The sequence below is a fragment of the Macaca thibetana genome, chromosome 18 (assembly GCF_024542745.1).
Source record: "Macaca thibetana thibetana isolate TM-01 chromosome 18, ASM2454274v1, whole genome shotgun sequence".
In the NCBI taxonomy this organism is placed as follows: Eukaryota; Metazoa; Chordata; class Mammalia; order Primates; family Cercopithecidae; genus Macaca; species Macaca thibetana.
In genome coordinates this window covers 63,801,116-63,820,823 of record NC_065595.1, presented here as the reverse complement: position 1 = coordinate 63,820,823, position 19,708 = coordinate 63,801,116, and the positions used below count along the sequence as shown (strand labels likewise).

The 19,708-nt window shown below is 35.2% G+C and overlaps 1 protein-coding gene across 5 annotated transcripts in view; it reads left to right on the top strand.

The window, feature by feature from the left end:
* DLGAP1 (DLG associated protein 1) overlaps window positions 1–19,708 on the top strand; it is a 959,039-nt gene that overhangs the window by 104,991 nt on the left and 834,340 nt on the right. For all 5 annotated transcript variants that reach the window (XM_050767436.1, XM_050767440.1, XM_050767437.1 and 2 more), the window contains exon 2: window positions 5,735–5,897. The gene's annotated coding sequence lies outside the window, so the exon portion shown is untranslated. The remainder of the gene's footprint in view (window positions 1–5,734; window positions 5,898–19,708) is intronic.

Genomic DNA, 19,708 nt, shown 5'->3' with positions numbered 1-19,708 from the left:
AATAACTTACAAATATGACCCCAGAATAGATAAGTGTAGCTATTTTTATAAATTCTTACAAACTACAAAACTCCTCTTCCAAATATGTCAAGCTTAATTTTCTGCTCTGTGGAGCACAGCTAGTGAGGCAGCAAAGCCCAGTGACGTTTTCCACAGTGTGAGCTGCCAACCACTAGAAGCCTGTGGCAGTGTTTAAATCTACAGCAAACACGCTAACAATTGGTTGAAGAAAGGATTATGTAATTCCACCTTGATATTCCTTTCTGTAGTGCTTACATCAGTGGCAAAGGATCATAAAGGCCGAACTGGGTGAATGCTAAGGTAGCGTTTTCTCAGTTATGAGCCAATTTAATCTTTATGCTTTCTGGAGATTACTTTAGCCAATCTCTCCATTTTCACTAAACTCCTAAAGAAATGAATCTTCTTTGACTGTGGCTATTTCAGTGTATGCTGGGGCTCTCATTTCGGTGGTCACTGTTTCTGCAGAGTGGCCTGTATTAATTCCAAAGTCTCCTGGAGAGCATTAACTAGTAAAATAATAGCATTTCTCTACCTAGATTCTAATAATGTTTTGGTAATTAAATCAAATCTACTATTTGAAAAATTGGTACTGGCAGAAGAAAGAGTTAAATTCCGAGGACCTGGAAAGCTTCATTGTATGAATAGAATAGAATAAAAGTCAAAAGAAGACCTCTACAATGTAATGGAACAAAAATTTTTGTATGTCCTGAAATTCTTTTAAAGTTCTAGGGGAAATATGATTATACAAATTGTCCTACTGCAGCACCCCAGCTTTGTTACCAGATCTGTAAATGACTTTACTTGGCAATATTGGTGAACAGAAGAGTCATAAATAAGTAAATTTTCCAGATAACTGGAACATATTCTCACTGCTAAACTTAATTTATTATTTTAAAGTGTTTGAATACATATTTATTTCTCAGCCTTCTTTTAACAGAAGATGTTGATCATATTTTTTATTCCTTAAAGGTATTACCTTTTGTAACTTAAAAAAAATTTATATTGACATGTGACTACGTTCAAGACATGTATTAAAGACCCTAATAGAGATATTGAATATCTCACATTCTGTTGGCAGAAACCAATACTTGTGTGACTGGTATTCACATTTCATATGTTAATTACAGATGTAGTGAAATTGTAATTATCTGTCTTCCCCAATAGAATGTAAAATGCTCAAGTAAAGGGACTGTATGTTACTTATGTGCTTAAAAGTGGTACTTTCAGGAAGAAACTCATGGATGGTGTCTAAGAGATTTCAAATCAATTGATGTTGGCTAATTTGGAGTTACTGCAGATGAAAAATTCTGGAAATTTTACAATTAAGAGAAAATTATATTTACTCTTAGTGTTGAGGAAAATTGAAATGCTCTGTTTTGCATTAGCACCTTTATATAGCTAGAGACATTTTGATAGTTTAGGAAAATATAATATCGCATTTAAAATTTGTTTTTTCTTTAAAAACAATCAGTTTTGGTACACATAGGCTAAAAATATTTCCCTAAGATATCTCAGGGTGCTGAACTTTATTGTATCCAATGACTAATATTTCCTTCCATTTTTCAAGAAGAAATAAACACTTTGAACAGATAGAATAATTAGCATTTATAGCAAAAACCAGAATATTTTCTTTTCTCATCACTGAAAGTGAAAAACAGATATCTAAACCATGCATTTTCAGCAAAGGAGTTGAAGAAGAAAACAATTCTGCTTTTCTTCTGTTGTTTTATGAAAAGTGCAATCTCAGAAGTTAATACTTAGTTTTAATTGCATCCTTTAGGAAGTTCTGTCTGATAAAATGGCACATTTAAACCATGAAAACTGAGACAAAAGAATATATTCAATAAATGATTTTTCATAATTTTCCACTAATTAAAACCTACCTATGATAAAGTACCTGGATCTTAAATGTACAGCTTGGTGAGTGTTATGGATTAATACACATGTGTAAGCCTCACAAATAGAAAGATACAGTGTATTATCATCCACCCAAAGGCCTTTCCTGTTACTTGTCCTAATTAATACCCCCAGAAGTACTCAATAGAATACATTTTTTCACTATAAATTCTTGGTATCAGTTTTTTAAATTTCATATAAATGGAATGGCACACTATGCACTCTTTTGATTTTCTTCCTCCGTATCGTCTCTGTGGGGCTGAGCCGTGTTGTATAATTTGTAATAGTTTGATTTGCTTTCCTGATGTAGAACAGTAAATTTTGTAAATATACCGTAGTTGTTTTTTTTTTTTCATTTTTATTCTTTTACTTTTACCCTTTGACTAACATCTCCCCTTTCTTCTATCCCTCAGATCCTTGTATCCACCATTCTACCTTCCGCTAGTGTGAGTTTGTGCCACAGATGTCATTTTTCTGTGTTAAGATCCAATCCAGGATCACAGACCGCATTTACTTGTTATGTCTCTTTACTCTCTTTCAATTTGGGGTACTTCTTAGACTTTCCTTGTTTATTATGACTTTGACAATTTTGAAGAGTGCTGGCCAGTCATTTTGGAGAATGTCCTTCAGTTCTGGTTTGTCTGATGTTTCTTCATGATTAAATTCAGGTTTTTAAAATTTTTTGCATGAATACTGCAAAGGCTACACTGTGACCTTCTCAGTATGTCATATCAGGAGATACATGATGTCAACACGTCTCATTTCTGGTGATGTTAATTTTGATCACTTGATTGAGGTGGAGTCTGTCAGTTTTCTCCACTATAAATTTATATTTTTTCCCTTGTAGCTAATAAGGATCTTATGGGGAGAGAGTTTGAGACTATGTCAATGTCCTGTTTTCTCATAAACTTTTGCCCACAAATTTTAGCTTCCATCAATGATTCTTACCACTGTGTTTGTGAGATGATGATTTTCTATATCCATCACTCCTTTTGTATTTTGAATTTGAATTTCACTCTAAGGATTGTGTCTTTACCTATTGATCCAGTTACTTATTGGTGGTATGGACTCAAGGATCTTTTTTTTATTCCGTGAGATAGACTTCTTTATTATTATCATTTAGTTTGTTGCTCTCATTCTAGAATTGGCCACTGCGGACTCCTTCAGGGTGACTCTGATGCCGTGAAATTTTGAGCACATACTTACTCTGGCATTACAAGATCTTGCAGGCTTATCTTGCTCCATTTCCTCATCTTGCTAATCTCTACCCATTCCCAAAATCAACCTTTTCGTGAAGGATATTTGACTCTTTTTCTTAGCGAAAGATATTTGGAAAACAAAATCTGAGTGCTAGATGTGCTCATTGCTCTTCTGCCATTGCTTCTAGGTCACCTGACAGAGCTAGGAAATATGTGTACATATACATCCACATATGGGCACACGTCTCTCCTTTATGTCAGTTTGTACACACACACACACACACACACACACACACACACACACACACTCCTGAGTTCATGCTGAGGCACCTGATTGCAGTCCAGCACTGCAGGGTTCATTCTAGCCAAATCCCTTCCATTACTTGTAACTCCTCTTTTTATCATTGAGAAACTTCACTCTCAGTATCATCAATTTATTTAATTATTTGCTTAATCTTCATATACGCACAATGTAGTCTCACAGTCGCAATTTCATACCACTCTGAAAAACAAACCTCTAACTGGAGTACAATATGTATGGATACTTTTCCTTGTGTTCAGGCTTGGAGTAAGCAGTCAAAACACTGTTTTCTAAAAGTTATTTAGCTTAGTTCTATTCTTTCCCATCCCCTTCACTGTGGTTATTTATTTATAATGCAATTTACATGAAGGATTAATATCTTAATTTATGAATATTAATTTTATAGCCTGTTGCCTTACTAAATTATGATTTGGGGATTAGCAATATTAATTATTATTGATTCTTAAGTGTTTTTCAGGTATCGTGTCATCTATAAGTGGGGATACTTTTACCTCTTCTGTACCAGTTCTAATACCTTTAATAGATTTGTTTTGTCTAATTGCATTTGTTAACACTTTCAGTGAAATAATAAATAGTAATGGAGATAACTAGTATCTTCCCCTTGTTCCTGATGTGAATAGGAATGCTTCTAGTGCTGTCCAATTAAGATACCGATTTAGCATTGAGAAATATATTTTTTTAATATGTTAAAAATCACATTCATTTTCTTGAATATTCTTATAATGAGTGAATGTTGAATTTCATTAAGGCCTTTCGGCATATAGGGAAAAATCATACTGCATATGATAATAATAGATTTCCTAGTAGGAACCAACCTTGAATTTCTATAATAAATCCCACTTAGTTGTGTTCATTATTTTCTTAATATGACGTATAATACTATGCTCACCAAAATTTCTTTTAGTATTTTTGCATTGATATTCATGGACAATATAGGTCTATAGATTTATTTTCTTTTGAACAAAGTTTTTTAGGTTTAGGTATCAATGTTATTCTGGCTCAGTAAAAGGAAACATTGTCTCTTTCATTTTCAATGTTTTGCCACAATTTGTAGAGTCCTGAGACTTTTTGATCTTCAAATGTTTTATAGATTTTTACCATGACACTATCTGGGCCTGTTTTTTTTTTTTTTTTTTAAAATGATATTCATCCTTAATAACATTTCTATTTCTTGTATGGAAATTGATCTCTTTAAACTTTCTCCATTAATGGAGTCAATTTTAGTACACATGATTCCCTGGAAAATTGTCTCTTTTATCTAAATTTTCAAACTTGTATACCTAGATATCTGTAGTCACTTAGGCTACTTATTTCATTTTATCTTTTTTCAATAGCTAAATCTTCATGTTATTTCTTATTTTTGTAGTTTTACCTTCTCTTTTGTTTTCTGGTCAAGGTTACCAATGGTTTGTTTATTTTGTTAGAGTTTTTAAAAACTGAGGGTATTTATTTATAGAGTTACTGCTTTCTGATTCCCTGAGCATTAATTTTTACTTTTATCTTTATTATTTCCTCCTATATGCAATTATTTATTTAGCTGGAAACGTATTTTATTTTAATTCTTTCATTTCTGCTGACAAAAGCACTTAAATGATATACAGAAATAATGCAATGCTGTTGTATCACAAACAATGGTTTTGTGAAAAGTAGCCAACTGATTCTAAACTTTATTCTCCTCAAATGTGAAAAAGGCCAGAACATCAGACAGACATGTCTTAAGTTCCAAATCCACGGTTTCCTTGTTGTCTGACTTCAGCAAATCTCTCATTCCCCGATTATCAGTTTCCTCGTTAGTAAAACAGAAATGATAACATCTCATCTGAAAAATTAAGTGAGATAATTTCTGGAAAACACCAACTCAGTGCTTAATATTGTGTACTCCATAAATGGGCCTTCTCTCTATCTTTCTGAGTTAGGGATAAAATAACTGCTCTTTATTGAGCATTGTTAGAAACATTTTGTTAGTAATACCCTATTTCTTTTTTTCCACGTCCTTCTGCAGAGGATGTGCATAGCTTGCCCTTAAATACGAGTTGGTGACCAAATTTTGACATGAAGTCCATCCATCTGACTTGGATCTCATGCTCTTTAAAAAAAAATTGATGTACTTTTATTTACTTATTTTAGTTGACAAAGTTCATACTCTTGATGACTGTGCTAGCCTGCCTCTGAACTGTAAGTTAAAAGATTAAGACTGCTGTTCATAAGGTTTAACACGTATGAGTAACATTGCAAAAGTAATCATGGAACTCCATTAACAACTTGCCTTCCCTCTTTGTCGCCTTCTGCATTTCAGCACATCGTGAGTGGTGCTCTTGAGTCCCTTCAAGTGATTACTACTTAGATCTTCCCCTGGGACACCTTCTTGAAAGGACCAGCGTGCATCCACTTTGCTTAGATATAATCCCAGATTAGTGGAGTTGTTGCAAAGCAGACTTCGCTTGTCTCACTAACACTGGGTAAGTGTTTGAAAACTATATTTACTGTTTGCAGATGATATTTGATGTCATGACCTGATCTGAAATATTTCTGCTTTCTTGTAAATTGAAAAGCTACATCAACTAACTAGACATATAGCAGAAGGGAAAAAGTAGGCTAGCACAAAAAGGCATTGAACATCGATTGAGGTGTTTATGATTAGCTAAGCATATGCTCACATATTTGAAGATATTTTTCATACTTATGTAGAGGAAGTTAACATTTACTGCAAGTGGAATTTCATAACAAGTATTCTTATTTTTTAATATAACTGAAATACAGTTTTATGAAACCTATAATTACTACAATTTGTGTTGTTTCTGCTAGTGAAAAACCAATACCTATAAAATGGAGACACTAACTCCTTGAAACTGGTTATGATAAAGGTGTGCCTATTGTGATCATCTACATGCAAATCCTTCCCTAACTGTAAGGTTCCCTTACATGTACTGCCAGTGCACATCAGTTTACTTCCATGTATCTTTTCCTCAAACTTAAAAGTCTTCTGTTCCAAGATATTACATTGCCAGTTTTACTCTAGTCGGGATTATTATCAAAACAGAGTTGGAGCTGAGAAAAGACAATAGAGTTGAATCAAATGGCAGAATAGGAATAGTTAGTGTAGGGAATCCTTGGGAGAGATAAAGAAAAATGGGGGGAGGTATGAGACTGAGAAGACTTTATGTGTCTTAGAAGTGCATTCCAGTGACTTCTATAAGAGCAGATGCTAAGGGATGTAAATTGGCACTTGGGCCATGCCACAGACTTATCTTGGGTGGACAGATGTTGAGAAATAAAGGTCATCCAAAGTTTTTCCCTCTCAAGCACGCAGGTTATACTGCATCTCAAAGTCCTAAGATTCAAGAATGAGTCAGTATCTCTGATACAGAAATCAGAGAGATATTGAATATTAACATGGAGGACTAGGTCTCTTGAAATGCACATTTATCTAAAATGTGTAACAACTTCTGCAGTATTTTGTGTCCTGTGTAGGAAAAGGGTATCTCAAAAATGTCCTAGTGAAGAAGACTTGGTAAATGAAAACTGGGAAGACTGAAGGTATATAAATGCCCCAGGTCATAACACGATGGCTGAGAACATGGGCTCTGGGGACAGATTGGTTTCTCTGGTCTGAATCCTGACTCTGCCACCTTTTGGCCATGACTCTTGGGGTAGTTGGAAAAATTAGATGTCTAATTTATAGAGTGCTTAATACCAGACCTGGCGCATAATATGTGTTCAATAAATAGGTATTTTATGTTAAGTGATTGAACAAATATTTTAAAAGCTTTGTAGTCTCACCAGTGACCTTGACCTTAATACTTTTCTCTGTTTTCTCTATGAGGACTTAAATTTATCATCTGTAAACTCTTCTACTATGTTGAATTTTCCTTAGTCTCACATAGCAAATTATAGTTGAGATGACATTACTATTATTTTCAAGAGTAGATTTTTTTGTCTTTAAGTCTGGCATGTTATATTTCTGAAAATAGTTGATATTTTAAATTTTATCATCTCAAATCTGTCATTTTCTAGCATCATGATATTGGGCAAATTACCTAATTTTTCTCAATCTCCTCATCTTTGAAATGGGAACAATAGAGTATCTGTCAGAATCATTATGGAGATTAAATAATATAATGCATAGTGCATGACAAAAAGTACCCAATACATGTTAGCTACTGCTAACATTGTTGCTACTGTCATCATTATAATTATTCTTCTTAAATGCATTCTTAACTACCTCTGGTATGATTGCTGATGTTGTCTGTCTTTAAATTGTGGAATTTGAAAAAGGACACTTTATAGAATTTTAAATAAAATATTAATATTCAAAATCTCAGGACACCTTTTCGCTTTTGAAACCACAATTCATCATCATCCTTTTGTACTCTTATAATACAGTTTATTTAGCTTAAGCACAAGTCTCATGCCATGAGCTTACTAAATTATCTCCAAGGACAGCTTCTTTTATAAACTTCCCAGGCTTGATCCTTTCCAGAGAAAATTTTACAACTTCCATTTTAATTTGAAATGAATTTTAATTTAAAAAGGGAAGTAACTTTAAAAACATTTATTATAGTTTAAGTTCTGGGATACATGTGCAGAACGTGCAGGTTTGTTACATAGGTATACATGTGCCATGGTGGTTTGTTGCACCCATCAACCCGTCATCTGCATTAGGTATTTCTCCTAATGGTCTCCCTTCCCTAGCCCCCCAGCCCCCCAACAGGCCCCAGTGTGTGATGTTCCCCTTCTAAAAAGGGAAGTAACATTTTAATTTAGAAAGGAAAGTCACACTTATTTAGTGCTCACCATATGCCAAACTTTATACTTTGATGATTCTTAATGTCAGAGTTTGGCCGTTTTACCCTTATTTATAACTTTAAACTGCTGACCCAACCTAATAAATCTTAAAATTTATAAAATAAATATTAAGTAATCAGGATACTACCACTAATGACAACTCACTCTTTATAACTTGTCTGGATTTGTACTCAGGCTTATCTCCATGGTTCTGCATGCTTAGAACCAAGTTCCAGAGTCCAAACTTAATGTTCAACTCTGATTTAGATTGTATTTATCCCAGTACAATCCTGGAGCTGAAATAATCTGTGAGTTTTAGGAAGCCAAACATTTTGGCTCAGTTTCTCATATTCAGATCTGATATTGTTTATGCAAAGATATTTACTAGGGTTGATAATAATGTTCTCTATGAATTGTTGTAAACAATTAAATCAAAAAATTTTTAAAGATTTTCTCTCTATTAAATATTCTTCATTTTGGGGGGTGTATGTCCAGTGTCTTTTAAAATAACTTAATTGCATCAGCAAGCAGGTATAAGAATAGTGTGTCAAATCTTTCAACATACATCTAGAGATTTGTGGCAAATATAGTGTTAACCAAACCAAAACAAATACATTTTCAATAGAGCTAATTTACCTCTTTATGTAATCTCAGCCCAAGCCAGATTCCTGGAAAGAATGATGTAATTAAATTATTTCATAGAAGCATTTACAAGTAAATGCACCATATGGTCTTTCAAAGTGGGCAATGAAGTAACATTAGACCATTTGATCAAAGTTAGAAATGACTTTTATTTAAAAGAAAGCAAAGTTTTAAAACCATTTAGTCTTAGTAGTGCAAGATATTTCTTAAAATGTAAGATATTTGGGAGTGTTTATCCATTTAACATATTCTATTTATATTCGTATGTATAATATTTTATAGTTCAAAAATACAAATAACATCTAATTGAAAATATCCTTGCCTGCCATTAAAATGCAAGCAGATTCAAGTTCAGGGGCTCTGTTGTAGGTGATCCCAGTGTTACCATTTCTAGAAACACTCTACTGCCAAACTAGGTGTCAGAAGAGACTACCACTTTGAGTCTACTGCATATTGCCAGGTATTGAATCTTGTGTCTTTTAAAATTCTATGGACTTGGGAAGTAACATTTATTTAGTGCTCACCACATGCCAAGTACTTTATCCGCTCAGAAATTCTGAAGATGATACTGTGTGGCAGGTTCAGCTATTCATTTTTACTTGTGGATAAAATGAGATTCAAGGAATTCAGTAATTTGCTCAAAGTCACGCCACCAAGAAATACAGAGAAAGAGAGAGAGAAAGAGAGAGATCAGTTCAATTCACATCAGTTTAATTTCAAAGCTACCTTTCATCATTTTGTCATGCTTTTCACTTCACTATTCTTTCAAAGACTCTTTGAGAACAAAAAATTCTTCCAAGTAAGAGCTAAAATGAATCCCTCGTATGTTTGATGTCTGACAAAAAATATGCAATATCCAGTATATCAAATACTATTTTTTAAAAATTCTAGACTATTATTCTTATTTCTTGATAGTCTGTAAGGACTGTTTTTCTTGTTTCTTGGGAAAGGCAGGTATAGGGTGGGGATAGGTTTATAGAAGCGGGAGACATAAAAAGAAACCCCAGATGTCTGAGAATACTCTTAGTGTACCCCAGGACAGCTCCTGGGAAGAAATATTCTATCACTTCTCCACTGTTCTGAAGGAAATTAACTATTTGGTATTGATATTAGGGGTTAATGAAAATTTAAGGTCCACTGAAACATTATGTCCTTTCATTAGATCATTACCTAGTCATTTTGGTATTGATTACTATGGTGTTCATTGATAATCCAATTGTCTTGTTTTATTAATTTGTTAAGAGGTGTTAGGAAGGCTTCAGAGACAAAAATTTCTTAGTACATAAGCGATTTTTGTTTTCTAAAGTGCAAGATGTATTATTAGTACGGCATATTTCTGCTGCATCCTGTTTTTGCTTCATAAGAAAATAGATACTTTACCCCCTTCTTCACATTTTTCTTTTTTTTAATATTCCTCTATTCTTAAAGCAGATAGATAAAATAGCAGTAATTCATAGTTCTCAGTGTGAATTGAGAGGAAAGACTATGGAATTTCACTCAGGTCTAGTATTAAGTTGATTACATTTGTGAGATACTTAAGGGTTCCTTAACTTAAATAATATCAAAACCCACATTATTTTATATGTAATCTCTTACTTAAGTTTCTTTCTATAACATAATTGAAAAGATTATGGTCTCATGAATTTTCCTTATATATTTTTTTGTAAAAGTCTATTTAGTAATAGAAGTATTTTTAGTGCATTTCTTGGCAGATTTACTGAGACAGAGCTGCTTAGGTGTGTCAAAACCTGAAAGTGAACATTCATCATGTTGAAGCAGGGATGGCTGTCAAGCAAAGAGGACTAAATTGGATGCACAAATATCTTCCACATTCTTATATTCACCCTAAAACTAAATCTGTTTGTAAGAGAGAAAGGGTGCTGGACTTAAGGGCAGAGAACCAAGTTACTAACTGTGATTTTAGGCAACTCAATTTCTTGGTCTCTTCAATTACAGTTTTTTGGGTTTTTTTTTTCTTAACAACAACTTACTGGGATGTTGTGGACATTAAATGAGATAGTGTTTGTGGAAGTGTTTTTGAACTTTAAGTCTTATAAAAATAATGCATGTGAATGTTGCTGTTACTAAGGGTATACAGCAATCCCCTTATCCATGGTTTCATTTTCCATGATTTCAGTTACCCATAGTAAACCGCAGTCTGAAAATATGAAATGGAAAATTCCAGAAATAAATCCTAAGTTTTAAATCGCATGCTGTTTTGAGTAGCGTGATGAAATCTCACTCTGTCCTTCTTTGTCCTTCTGGGATGTAAATCATCCCTGCGTCTAGCATCTTCACAGGGTCTGCACACCCCACCCATGGGTCCCTCAGTTGCCATCTCCGTTATCATACCAACTATCAAGATACCACAATGCTTGTGTTCATATAACCCTTCTTTTATACTATGTCATTAATAATATTCAACTAATAACTTATTAGTTATTGTTGTTAATATCTTATTGTACCTATTTTATAAATTAAACTTTACTAAAAGTATGTATGCATAGGAAAAACATTGTGTATATAGGGTTTGGTGCTATACGTGGTTTCAGGCATCAGCTGGGGGTCTTGGAAGATATCCCCCATTGATAAAAGAGGACCGATGTAACATAAAACTTTGTTATAAGAGAGTTAAAGGTTTAAATATGTAAGTCTAAAATCTTGTAATTTAAAGAATTGCAAACTTCAGTGTCTTCAGTAGACTTGACATTGTATTTGTTATATCCTATGTCAAAGCAAAATATCTTCTTTCACTTTTTGAGCAAGAATTTGTGCTTTTTCATTGGCAGGACTTGTATAGTCAGGGTAAATGATAAGTATTGACATTCAATATTGTAATTTTGTTAAATATTAAATTCATCTTGGATAACTGAGTCTGGAACATTCAGAGTTCCTTGGCATTGGTTCCAGAGAAATTTTAAGTAAGGAATAATAGAATCTATAATTTTAGGGATTCTGATGAGGTCTATTAAAGTTATGAATATTTCATAATATAATTGGAAACTAGAGTGAGCTCATTATTTTGTGATCAGGAAATACAAATAATCGATAGGCGGCATCAGTTTGTATAAACTGTATTTTTTACATTTAATTTAATTCTATTTTATTTTATTCTAAGTTCCAGGTTACGTGTGCAGGATGTGCAGATTTGTTACATAGGTAAACATGTGCCATAGTGGTTTGCTGCACAGATCAGCACATCACCTAGGTATTAAGACTCGCATACATTAACTATCTGTCTTGATGCTCTCCCTCCCACTGCCTTCCCAACAGGCCCCAGTGTATGTTATTCCCCTCTCTGTGTCCATGTGTTCTCATTGTTCAGCTCCCACTTATAAGTGAGAACATGCAGTGTTTGGTTTTCTGATGAACTGTATTTTTTGACACCAGCAGAAACTTTTTATTAGATGAAAACTTAGTCCTGACTTAGCTCAGTAGACTGAAAGAGTCAATAATTCATGGGAATGGAGTCAAAACCCAGTTTTGTGTGAGTCTAAAGTCAGGACTCTTTAGCTCTTAACTAACCTTCCACATACGTATTCTAAAAGAAATCATTGATCTGAAGTGTGTTAAATGACTATTTTGTCTCCATCAGTTTGACACAGTCTCAAAGCCATATAAATTGTAAACCACTTATATAATAAGTTATTTTCAATGAAATTTTTAATACATGAGCAAATAAGGTATTTTTGAAGGTCCACTATAATAATAGGCCATTTACATTGAATAAATGACTCTTTCAGTGTCCTGATCAGTGCCTTGGTGGCCTATGAAATTATTCATAGATGATCACATAGGGGAAATAGATTATTTGCATAATGGAATCTGCAATTATACTTCTCAATCTATGTATTAAGAAACAAGCAGCTGCTTGCTGTAAATTAATGTCTTATTCATTCACCTTCTGTGTATTTATCATCTTGCCATACAAAGAATGTACACTCCTCTGTTTACCTTTTCATCATGAACTCCTAGAGAGAACTGTCTGTAAGCTATTCATCTTGGTATACTTTCTCTGAGCCACAGTTCCTGATAAATAATAGGCACTCAGAAAATATTTAGGAAATGAATGCCTGCAGGATCAATATAATCAGGTACATGCCCAGGGTCATTTTACAAACCTATGTTACAACGGATAATAAAAGGCCTTTTAAAATTTTCCAACTATTGATACTTTCTATGATTGATTTATTTACTCCAGAAATATTTTTGGACGTGTACTATGTACTCAGTGCTTTTCTGGATTTTGGAACTATCTCAATAAACAAAACTGACAAAAATCTTCTACTTTTAGGGATCTTACATTCCAGCTGACAAAACTGTGTCTGGCCAGACTTTTAAATCCTTTAAAAATAAAAATGTAATTTTTTCCCAAGAAATTATTTGTGATCATGATTTGAAAATGGATTGCCTTGACAATGAAAAATAGATGTGCAGTTCACAAAATACTCAAAGATCTACAAACTGAGACTGATTGGAAGTTTTTAATGGATGCTAAAATTAGTGGTAAGATTAGTTTCTACTCAACATCCATTATTATCTTAAACACAGCAGAGAGTTAAAAACTATGATTCACTCTGTTTTAAAATATGTGGTGTTTCAAATGCCACTGATAAGTTTTTAAAAGCGAAACACAGAAGTGAAGGGAAATGTTGAGACAATATGGAAAAAAAATGACCACTGACAAAGACTTCTGTGAAAAGAACATTGTAAAATACAGCACTGAAATAAAATTTCAGCTACGAAAGTATGAAATAAAAAGCTAAAATGGCTCCAGTATAAGAGTAGCAGTTTGATTCAAGTATTCCAATACTGCCAGTAGTGTTCTCAGTGATGTTTATGAGAAAATTATGACTTTATATATGTATCTATGTATTTTTTGGTTTGGACTGGTCAAGTATTTTTCTTATTCATCAGAATTGACAATTGGCTCCCAACACACAACTCTTGAGGAGATTTGTATGATTTTTATAGAATACTAGAGCCTAAAACATTTCTCTCTAAAATGTCATACATATGTAAATTGTTCTTAACGATCTCTTTTAAGGATATGAAGTATAATTGTTTTAAAAAGCCATCTCTTTTCCAGGCACAGTGGCTCACACCTGTAATCCCAGCACTTTGAAAGGCTGAGGCAGGTGAATCATTTAAGATCAGTTCCAGACCAGCCTAAGCAGCATGGCAACCCCGTTTCTACAAAAAGTACGAAAAATTAGTTGGGCGTGGTGGCATGCACCTGTAGTCCCAGCTACTCTGCAAGCTAAGGTGGGAGGATCACCTGAACCTGGGAGGCAGGGGTTACAGCAAGCCAAGATTGCACCACTGCACTCCAACTTGGGTGACAAAGTGAGACCCCCATCTCAAAAAAAGAAAAAAAAAAAGGCCAACTCTTGGCCTGTCCTATCAATGTATCAACTGACCTACTACTACTTGTGCTCTTTTTTTTTTTTTTTTTTTTTTTTTTTTTTGAGATGGAGTCTCTCTCTGTCACCCAGGCTGCAGTGGCATAATCTCGGCTCACTGCAAGCTCTGCCTCCCGGGTTCCCGCCATTCTCCTGCCTCAGCCTCCCAAGTAGCTGGGACTACAGGCGCACACCACCACGCCCAGCTAATTTTTTTTGTATTTTTAGTAGAGACGGAGTTTCACCATGTTAGCCAGGATGGTCTCTATCTCCTGACCTCGTGATTCGCCCGTCTCTAGATACCATGATGCTAACATGAACTAGATTAGATCTTATCGTCAAGGAGTTTACACTCTAATAGGAGAGAGACTCAATTCTATAAGCCTCTACAACAAACTAGAAAAGTTTTATTCACTGAAGCTCGTTTGTTCGATACATGTCCATATCAACTATTAATATTAAAAAGCCATCTATTAATTAAAGTAGAGTGGATGTTAGGCTTTGAATTAGCCACTGACCCAGCCCCTTACCTAAGATTAGATGTCATAGGACCATTTTGATAGAAGGAACAGCAGCTTTGGTGAAGGGCATTTACTGGGATGACACACTAGTATGTTATGTAGGTATGTCACAGGAGTTCATCCTGGCCTAGAAGTAGCCATTACTCTCCTTGGTTGCCAGCATCTGTGGGCCTCATTGCCTCTCTTTCATTCTTTCTGTGAATTCACTCATCTCTATTTTCTACCTTCAGACCGGCTTCCTCCACAGTTTTATGTGGCCAACACAGTGGTCCTCAAAGCATTGTTTCCACGAATTTTCCAGATCAGCTGTCTAGAGCTAACAGAGGCCATCTCTGTGGAACACATTAGATTTCTGGAAAAACTATAATTGGTCAACCTCGAATTATTCACTTATACCCCAATAAGCAGTAGTTAGAAGAATGGAGTTGTATGGTGCATATATAACTTTTTCTGTGCCAATGGGCAGCAACAGTACCTACGAATGGTATGTGGGTCAGGAGGCCATCATTGGCACCTGCATTGTAATAGACATATTACAGTGTGCTAATAGTGATACAGGCAGATTGGCATTGATAGTATATTTTGTGGCTTCTTGTGTCATAAATTGAAGCTTATATTTTGATATACCAATTTGTGCCCCAAGTGGCAATGGAAATCAACCAATAGTCTTGTATTTCTAAATCATAAAAATGTCACAAATAATTTATGGCATGTATTTCATATGCACACTTTAAATATCTGAATATGATAAATTGCTGATAGAATTTTCTATCTCAAAAGCCCAGTAGATTGCACACTTTTTTTCTAACACAGTCTTTCAATTCTGTGACATTGCTGATTGCTCCTTCAAAACACACTTTGCACCAAACATTTTAGAATATTTGATTCCTGAGGACTTAAAACAGGACATATATAATTTTACTTTTCTTTTTTTACATTCTCAGGTTTAGTGCATAAGCTTGGATGTGAAGGCCTGGAGTTAGCCTGTACATTGCTTTGAAAGAGGACCTTGTTTCCTCCAGACAGTACTGTCTTATGTTTCCTTCCTTTTCCAGAGCCAGGTGAAACCACAGGACTTCCCATTGCAATTGAAGTAATCTGAATTTTCAACTGACCGGTCAACCTAAAAAGTCAAGTCCTGATAAAACAAGCTTAAGCAGTCTGATGAGGCTTCTTGGCTTTTTGAACTATTAAATTATGTATTCATCAATTTTTATTACTGATATTGTGCAAGGCACTGAGTTAATTCCAGAGGACCTAGGAATGATCCTTGTCTTTTCTCTCTTGTAGTGGATCATGCTGTGGGAGGTGGGAGGGGAGATAAAAACAGCTTTATGATTAGCTGTACTTTTATCATTTAGTCCACTGTTTCTGCTATTCTTTGGGATGGCTTTGATGCCAGCCACATAAATGTCTTTATTTCTGTTCTGGACATTCTCGCCCATAAGAAATATGCTCCTATTGGGATAATTGTTTATTGCTCAGTCAACTGTTTTTTAATTTTGATGAATTAACTGCTCACTGCCTTATTGTGTCTTTCTGCAGCCATTTGACCTATAATTCATAAAGAGAGAGATTCTTGAACCAACAATTTGTTTTTAATAGTATTAGTGTCACAATACAGCTATTGCATGAAATGATGTATACATTCACATTCAATGTTAACAATTGTTCAAAGCCAAATGCAAACACTACTAAGCTTGTAAAGATTTCTCTTGGCTTCCTTCACTGTACCTTTTATTTTCTCCAAAGACTTGAAGAACCATCAGGGTATATTACTATAGTCATGATTTCTATAATTTAAGTAAAGTCAAACTCAAAGGAATATATTGCTTCTATTTAAAATCATTCTTAAAACAGATGCAGGTGGAGGCAGGTTTGAGGTTGAGGAGTGGTATTAGTGTAGGAGTAGCCACTGTTGTTTCAAACCTCTTCCCACCCTGCCCTAAGAAGATTGGAAACCTCTCCTCTCTCTTGCATTTTGATTTCTGTGCAGTTGGTCCCTCAGTAGAATGCAAAAGTCATTTGCATGACATGTAGTTGCTGAAGACACATGACCCATCCCTAAACTCAGACTAGGACATTTTTACAAACACTTTTGCAAATTGAAGTCAGGAATCTTCCAGCCATCATTAGGGCTGTAGGATTTCAGTCTGCTGTGGCAATACAGAGATACTTCTGCAGGACCAGGAAGGATATTCATAGTAATTTACAGATTTCATGTTGCCCAATTAAGAAGTTGAGTCATCCCATTTCTTTTGACCAATGTGTATGCAAATGACACTAAAGTATTAACCACAAAAAAAGTTGAAGTACTTACTTTGTCATAGAGACTAGACTAACATGAAATAAACTGAGGTGAGGGTTTTTTGTTTCTGTTTTTGTTTTTTTGTTTTGTTTTGTTTTTACGGAGTTTCACTCTTGTTGCCCAGGCTGGAGTGCAATGGAGCGATCTCGGCTCACCACAACCTCCACCTCCCGGGTTCAAGCGATTCTCCTGCCTCAGCTTCCCATGTACCTGGGATTCCAGGCATGTGCCACCACCCCCAGCTAATTTTGTGTTTTTAGTAGAGACAGGATTTCCCCATGTTGGTCAGGCTGGTCTCGAACTCCTGGCCTCAGGTGACCCACCTGCCTTGGCCTCCCAAAATGCTGGGATTACAAGCATGAGCCACCATGCCTGGCCTGAGGTGAGGGTCTTTTATCCGCTTGTTCATTTAGTTAAGCATTCAGTTAAAAATCTATTTTGAGTACCTTTCATACATGCATGGCACAGATATAGGTTTCCAAAGAAAATGCGTCTTTTTTTTTTTTAATCTAAAGATATGGTCCAGTATAAAAAATGACCACGAATTAATTCTCTCTCTATATTGATAGTGACATTATATGTCTTCCTATCCAAAAGTGGCTTGCTTTGGTCACTGAGACAGTTGCAAAAATGATTTGAGTAGAATCGTGAAAAGCACTTGTATAGTAGAGCTTACCCTCTGGATGCTTTTAGTACCCAGTACCCATGGGAAGAAGCACAGGCTAACCTGCTAGATGATGAACAGAGCGTGACCCAGTCACCAGCCAACTGCCAAACCTGTGAGTGAGGCCATCTGGGATGAGCAGCCCCTGGCTGACTCTCAAACTGACTTCAAATGCGTAAGCTGACCTAGCCGAGATTAGCAGAACCCAACCAGGCCAGACAAAGTGCTCAGCAGAATCGTGAGCTAAGTAAATGGTCAGAGTTTTTAACCATTGAATTTTGGAGTCATTTATTAAACATCAATGGCTAACTGATTTGAGAGATGCAAGTAGCGCACCTATAAAACAGTGACACAGGAAAGCAGGATAATATGTAGCTAACTCTCACCAAGATTAGATTAGCAGAACTTGCCGACAGAGAAACTTTTATAAAGATGAGAATTGAGGGAGAAGAGTTTAGTTTTAAGCTCGGTTTTTTAAAATAAATAGAGTTTGCATAAATAACAGGTAGGCAGAAATAACATTTATAGGTAAAGAAGATATTAACTAATTTCAGCATAGCTGAGAGGCCAGAAGGAAAATGGAGCTTAAATGTAAAATCACACTTTGAAGTCAATTTGGAGGAATATGTGAAGTGATGTGAAGTATGGCACCATTTGGTCCATTAGATGACTAACTTTACCTCCAACCCAGGCCATCTGAGATATCAGCCCCAGAAACAAACGTGAAATATTCAGATGTCTCTGCCCTTTATATTGGTCCATTCTGCCTCTAATTTTAAGTCCACATCAAATGAAGAGTTGAATTCTTTTGGCATCTTTGGATGAGGCCTAAGGAATGCAGTTTTGGAAATGCAAGTATTTCTTGTTTTTACTAATCTTTACTATCATTAGCATGTGTTTTTTAAACTAAATTTACTAGTTAGGAATCAGTTTATTTTTTTAAAAAATACCTTATTATTACTCTTAAAAAATATTTTCAATCTCATAATGCACAAAATATTATTCCTTTTTACTGAAATAATAAACCCATAATTTTACTTTCAGATGATATGACAAGATTGAGCCACATTGAGGCTGTTGTAACTAATTACTAATCATGATTTGCCTGATCAAAATTATCATACCGTATCTTGTTAACCGTACATGTATATGAACTAAAGTTTCAATTAATATGATTTTCCTCACCACTGAATTCACAGTATGCTGGTTAACTCCTACTCCCCTTTCCAGTCGTGGTCAAAGAATCCGTCCTCAAGAAAGCCTTATTTACAGCCTCAGTTGATTTCCATTTTATTATTGGTTTCCATAGAGCTGAGCTCTCTTTCTTTATGTGACTTCTTTTAGTGCATATTTGCACTTTCCTGGAGTGATGCCTGTCTTCCCCATTGAATTGTAAACTCCTTGAGAGCAAGGACCAAATACCTTTAGGCTCACCATTTCATTCTCAGCATGAAGCTTAGTGTCTGACATCTTATATGCATTGAACAAATATTTGTTGAGAGAATGAATGAATAAAGTGATAACACTTTTGCATGCTTGCAGTCTCAGTTTAAATGCTAGTAATGGAAAGTACTCAGGTGAATTTATTCCAGGCAGAGGCAATAGCTGAGGCTCTAGATGAGGAAGAATTTAATAGAATCAAGAAACCGAAAGACCGGGAGGAACCAAAGTGTGGTGGTCCACGAGGAGAAATGGACTGAGAGAGGAAATAGGGCACCAGTCATCTAGGGCCTTCTTGGTCATGGGAAGGAATTTACATTTTGTTCTAAGTGCAATGGGAATGGACCAGAGGACTTAAAGCAGGGTGATAATGTCATATATGTTAAGATCATCCTTGCTGCTGGTACGAGAAATGGCATGGAGGTGGGTTACAGAGGGAGCCCAGGTAGGTCAAGAGCTCTAGAGTCATGAAGATCTTGACCTCTTTTAGGTTTGTACTGTGGACATG